Source organism: Meriones unguiculatus, chromosome 5, assembly GCF_030254825.1.
Source record: "Meriones unguiculatus strain TT.TT164.6M chromosome 5, Bangor_MerUng_6.1, whole genome shotgun sequence".
Classification (NCBI taxonomy): domain Eukaryota; kingdom Metazoa; phylum Chordata; class Mammalia; order Rodentia; family Muridae; genus Meriones; species Meriones unguiculatus.
This window is the reverse complement of record NC_083353.1, coordinates 41,598,798-41,605,304: the sequence shown is the minus strand read 5'-3', so window position 1 is coordinate 41,605,304 and position 6,507 is coordinate 41,598,798. Positions and strand designations below refer to the sequence as shown.

General features: G+C 50.0%; 1 pseudogene; it reads left to right on the top strand.

The window, feature by feature from the left end:
• Positions 1 to 2,718: 2,718 nt before the first annotated feature.
• LOC132653955 (sperm motility kinase-like) lies at positions 2,719 to 3,622 on the top strand (annotated as a pseudogene).
• Positions 3,623 to 6,507: the final 2,885 nt, after the last annotated feature.

The window sequence follows — 6,507 nt, the reverse complement described above, 5'->3', positions numbered from 1 at the left end:
AGACTTGCCATGCCCTGTCCCTCCAGCCTACTTCTGTCCTTCTCTCTGCCTGCAGCTGTACGTTCGTGGGTTATCTTCTATCTTGAGGAGGGCGATTATGGCACCAAGCTAGGGTGTTATCAGGCACCGGAGGGGTGGGCAATAATGATTTTGAAGCAAAGGGTCGAGCCTGTGCTCTTGAGTTCTGCTGGTCCTACAGCTCAAAGAACATATTCAGGAACAAAAACCGCCTAGTGCTGGAATTATCTGCCCAGGACTGCACAGACCCCAAGCCCCAAAATAAGCACCTGTCTTTTTGGTCAAGGGCAGCCTACCCAAATTTCCAAGTCTAGGCTTGGATAAGACTCCTTCGTCCAACCTTAATCTGTTCATGTTTGTGGAAAGGCAGTGGGTAACAGAACCTTCATGGTCCAGCAACAAAGCCCTTCAGGTTCCTTTCTGTTTTGCCAAGGTGTTGGTGATGAGAGGAATGTCTATGGTCTGTGACTTCCAAAAATCTGATATCTGATTATAGAACTGGCAAGTTGCGCTTTGGTGCCCTTTGCTGAACGGTGCCTGTGTCTCCCTTTCATTGTGTGATGGTTTAGTTAACTAGACTTGCTATCCAGTGCTCAAGTGAGTGATGCACGTTCTCTGAAGAGTGAACATCCTTGTGACCTCCTGTAAACTTCCACCCAGTTTCTCTGGCGTATGTCCCGCAGCTTGGGTGGGTGCTGTGAGGTCCACTTAATGTGAAAAACTGATAACTTTTGGTGGGAGGTGACAGCAGCCTAGCTTCAGGAGCATGGAAATGGCTGATCAGCCCTCCACCCTCAAGCTTTGTTGTCACAAGCACTTGTGGCTAGGCCCCGCGTGTAACAGCAACCTTGAACTTTTGAAGCAGTTGGGAACCTAGGTCATGCAGAAAACAAAAGCAGTCCTTCCTCATCTTCTCTTTGCTATTGCTTTTGTATTTGGTGAGGCAGGGTCTCCTGTAGCACAGGCTGGCCTCAGCATCTCTGTGTGGCCAAAGAGGACTTGAACTGATCCTCCTGCTTCCACTTTTCTAGCTTTGCCAACTGCCAAGTATTTATCCTTTATGAGACTTTCCTGACTTTCACCGCAACCTCTTGTCTAAGGTCCATCAGCTGACCCTTGAAGGACTCTCAGTCAGGACACAGCTAGTTGTATCATTTCTATATGTAGAGTGTGTGTGTGTGTGTGTGTGTGTCCTCCTTAAGGTTTGGGTGTCAAGAGTCCCACAAAGAATCAAGTGTTTGAACAATGTTCCAACCAGGTGGCACCACGTTGGGCAAACTGTGGACCATGGGCAGTGGACCTAGCAGGAAGAGGTGGGTCTCTGGGCATCACTGTGGACAGACAGTGGAGTGTAACCAGCTTCCTCAGGCCTCTACTGCCCCACTGCCCTAGACCAGCTTTTCTGTCCCTGAGGACAGAATGTGAGGGAACCAGGAAGATGTGCCTAGTGATCACTGGTCCATTCCTTGCTCTGACACCACAAGGAGCCATTGTGACACCTATCCACTTAAGGCTCTGGCTGAGCCTGCTTCCTGTCTTACAGAGCAGAAGCTCTTGGTTGGAGAGCAACTGGACTTCTGTGCCCGTGACAGACTAACTATACTCGCATTTTAGAAGCTGTTTTGACCACCCTATAGTAAGTGCCTTCTGTTCTCTAACCTACAATATTTTATTATGTTTGTTTAATAAACATAAACTCTCCTTCTAGTCCCTCCCTCACACACTCACACCATTCTCCTCTCCTCTTGTCTTAACAGAGCAGAAGTTCTTGTTAGAGAGTAATTTGACTTCTGCACCCGTGACAGGACATTCCTGGATTTGTGAAGATTTTGAACCATCATAGTAAGTTCATTCTTTTTTCTATCTGAGATCATTTTATTATGTTTATTTTGTACACAGAAAGTCTCCTCCAATTCATGTAAGGGACCCTCTTTGCTTTAAAGTAAAGATTTTTGGGGATGGCGTAATCTGGAGAGCTGGCCCATCATTTCAAGAGCATGTACTCTTGGAACTAGTTTTGATGTGCAGCTCTTCTGTGGGAGATCATAACTACCTGTAGCATTATCTAGATAGACATTATCACCATGTAATTGATGTGTAGTAGCAGAGAGTGCACTTGCGTGTGGGCATGTGAACATGTGTATGGATGCCCTCAGAGGCCCGTGGTGTAGGATCTCCTAGAGCTGGGTTTGGAGTAATTGTGAGCCACCTGACCTGGATCCTAAGAACCAAATTTCGGTAGGTCCTTTGCAGAGCTAGTTGTACCTGGACTCAGGGCCTGGCTGCCCAGCACGGACACCGCCGGGCTTGGCAGGTGTCTGTTGTTCTATATACTTCTCTCGCATCTAATTTTATTCGTGCCTGCTCTCTCCCAGTACAGGTGAGCTCAGGGTTAGGGGATGACCGTCCTTTCTTATCAGTGGCTCTTAGTTTCTAGAATCCTTTGGTTGGTTCTTCCAGTTTGCAGTTGATTCCTGTCAAATCAATCTGTCATAGTTTGCTCTACACTGCTTTGGAACATACTTTATTCTTGTCTATCTAAGCATTTAAGTACCCAGTTAGGTGGTCTGAAATGTGTCTGACCTCTTCCTTCCTTCCTTTCCTAGTCTTTTGGATGTAGGAATTCATAGCTCTAAATACTCTCCTAGGCCTGATTTTAAGTCTGTCAACTTTCTCATTGAACTTTTTGTCTCTAGCCATATGAAGGAGGAGGGCCTGACTCTGAAGCAGGACATGGAGGCCTGCTCCTCTGTGGAGGACCCCTTCAACACCGACTATAGAATGATGAGGACTCTGGGACACGGACATTTTTCTGAAGTGAAACTCGCCTTCCATGTTCCCACTGTGACCTGTGTGGCTGTAAAACTCCTTAGAAATAAGAAGAAGTACAACTCGATTTTTAACAGTGAAATAAGCGTTATGAAATCCATGAACCACCCCAATATCATCAAACTTTTTCACGTGATCGAGACGGAAGAGATCACCTACCTGGTGATGGAGCATGCCTCAGAGGGAGAGCTGCTGCGGCGGATCCTGGAACGGGGGTCTCTACCGGAGTACGAGGCTGAAAGGATATTTACTCAGGTGGTGCATGCAGTGAATTACTGTCATAACAATCAAGTTGTCCATAGAGATATAAAAGCCACCAACATCCTTATGGACTGCAGGGGGAATGCCAAGCTGATTGATTTTAGCCTCGCTGTGAAAGTAACTCCTGGGCAGAAGCTGCGGGGTTTCTGTGGCACTCTGCCCTATTGTGCCCCAGAACTCTTTGCACGGGGGGAATACGATGCGTACCCCATCGACATGTGGTGTTTAGGGATTCTCCTCTTTCTCATGGTGGCTGGGCACTTCCCTTTCCAAGCCAAATCTGTGGCAGGCATGAGGAACGAGGTCACCTCAGGCAACTTCACCATTCCTAAGCATGTTTCTATCGACATTTTCAATGTCATCTTGGAATTACTGATAATCAATCCCGGCAGAAGGCCCACCATCAAGGACATCATGAGGCGCCCCATGATCAGGGCCAGTGAGGCACGTTCACCACCTACCTCCACCCCTAGCCTCCCAGGCACCCCGAGCCCTAGCATTGTCGGGACCATGAGAGTCATGGGCTATAAGCCTGAAGTAATCATTGAATCCCTGAGAGACCAAAAATACGACGAGGTGATGGCAACTTACCTTATATTGCAGCACCAGTCACCTGCGGGGGACTGTGGCCACAACCAGGTGAATCCTGAGAAACCCAGGCAGCCAGGCACTGTCCTCCGCCTGACAGAGCCTTACACTTATCCTGGATCCCTAAGGAGAGCTGAACCTGTTCCCTATACCTTTACCTTGCCATCTAAGGGCCAGGAAAAAGAGGAGGAGCATTATTCCAGGAAACTTGCCAGATGCCATAGCATGCCTGCCACCCTATGCTGCCATCCAGACACACACCCTCTCCACCTGGGCTGTCCTATTGCTAAGTCCATCAAGGGCAGCATCCTGGAAATGAATGTTTATTTTTCACAGGTTGGATCACGTGACAGCCGGACTGATAGTGACCATTCATCTCTGGGTCTGGAGGAAGAGGACAGCTCAAGCTCCTCCTCTGAGGATTTATCAGAGATGACGACAGTCATAGAGATAGAGTCGACTATAGTCGCAGAGGAAAAGACCCTAACACAGGAAGACATCGATGCTCAAGAAGCAATCATTGCCCTGAGAGTAAACATCATCAAGGAGGACACCATGCCTGAAGTGAGGGAGGAGGAAGAGACCGAGGAGAGAGAGACCCAGGAGGACAACATCACAGCTGGCCAGCCTCAGGATGCTGGCACAGCACGCCCTCAGGAAGAGACCGAGGACGACAACACACCTGGCCAGCTTCAGGAAGCTGGCACAGGTCTCCCTCAGCAAGAGACCGAGGACAACACCACTCCTGGCCAGCCTCAGGATGCTGGCACAGGTGTCCCTCAGGAAGAGACCGAGGACAACACCATACCTGGCCAGCCTCAGGATGCTGGCACAGGTCTCCCTCAGCAAGAGACCGAAAACAACACCATACCTGGCCAGCCTCAGGACGCTGGCATAGCTTCCCCACAGGAAGAGACCAAGGACGACAACATCACACCTGGCCAGCCTCAGGACGCTGGCACAGCACGCCCTCAGGAAGAGACCGAGGACGACACCATACCTGGCCAACCTCAGGATGCTGGCACAGGTCTCCCTCAGCAAGAGACCGAGGACAACACCATAACTGGCCAGCCTCAAGATGCTGGCACAGGTCTCCCTCAGCAAGAGACCGAGGACAACACCACACCTGGCCAACCTCAGGATGCTGGCACAGGTCTCCCTCAGCAAGAGACCGAGGACAACACCACACCTGGCCAGCCTCAGGATGCTGGCACAGGTCTCCCTCAGCAAGAGACCGAGGACAACACCATAACTGGCCAGCCTCAAGATGCTGGCACAGGTCTCCCTCAGCAAGAGACCGAGGACAACACCATATCTGGCCAGCCTCAGGATGCTGGCACAGGTCTCTCTCAGGAAGAGACCGAGGACAACACCACACCTGGACAGCATCAGGATGCTGGCACAGGTCTCTCTCAGGAAGAGACCGAGGACAACACCACACCTAGCCATCCTCAGGATGCTGGCACAGGTCTCCCTCAGGAAGAGTCCGAGGACAACATCACATCTGGCCAGCCTCAGGACGCTGGCAAAGGTCTACCTCAGCAAGAGACCGAGGACAACATCACACCTGTCCAGCCTCAGGATGCTGGCACAGCTCTCCCTCAGCAAGATACCGAGGAAAACATCACACCTGGCCAGCTTCAGGACGCTGGCACAGCTTCCCCCCGCAAAAGGCGTCAACGCTGGAAGCGGGTGAAGAAGACAATCATGAACGGCCTCAGACATCTGTGCTGCTGCTGCCTGCCTCCTGCTAAGACAAAGGCTGCCTCATGTAAGAACATGACTCGAATGGAAAGGGACCTTGGAGCCACCCTCAGCACCAGGTGAGTGCATTACTTCACTTCATTTTATTCACTTTTCCTTCTGTCCATTGTAACTAATGATAATTTGCCCACTTGGCACACCTGTGAACTTAACAAACTCTGTCACTTTAGAAAGACCAATACCATAGAAATCCCGGTAATGTGAACTCAGGCTTGTTGAGCAAGAAGTAGATTGTATACATGTGCTGATAAAGCAGGAAGAGGAGCAGGTGGGGCATGGCAAAGTCAGCAGAGATTGCTGAGAGACCAGTAGGGCACTTTGGTGCTGCAGGGCAAGCACAGAAAGTTCTGTGTGCTTCAAAGTCAGTAAGAGTCACTTACCTGTGTCTTTTTGCTTTGAAGTCCTAAAGACGACAGGCCCCATCTCCATGGCTTGTGGGCCAAGGGTTGGGGATCAGCCTGGATGAGATGTGGAAAGGCTCTCAGGGAAGCCAGGCCAGATGTCCAGAAGCCCGTGTGGTCACAGGAGCATTCTGCACAGGACCTATCCCAGTGCAGATCTGTCCAGGTAAAATCCCAGGCAGGAGGGGCTGCCTTTCCACTGGGTCTTCCACAGAGGGGATTGGCTGAGGTGCAGAGGTGCCCTAAAGCTTTATGTGGCACACTGATCCCTTGCTCTCTCCTCCAGCCTGCATAAACATCACAGACTGTCCTCTGGGTAGTGATTGTCCTTTATTCCCCTTTTCTTGGCAGGAAATATGATCTTTTCCACATAGTAAAACTTCTCCCCATAGTGATATAGTTTCCAATCTCCCTGTCCCACCTGTCCCAATAAACCATGCTACCACACACCATCACACTAAAATTGACCAAGGAGGACACCATCACACCAGACACCATCGTACCAAACACCATCATACCAGACACCATATGAGAAACCATCACGACAAAGAGATCAAGGAGGACACCATGACTGAAGAGACCAAGGAGGAAGAGAACAAGGGAAACACCATCATACCAGACACCATCATACGAGATACCATCACAA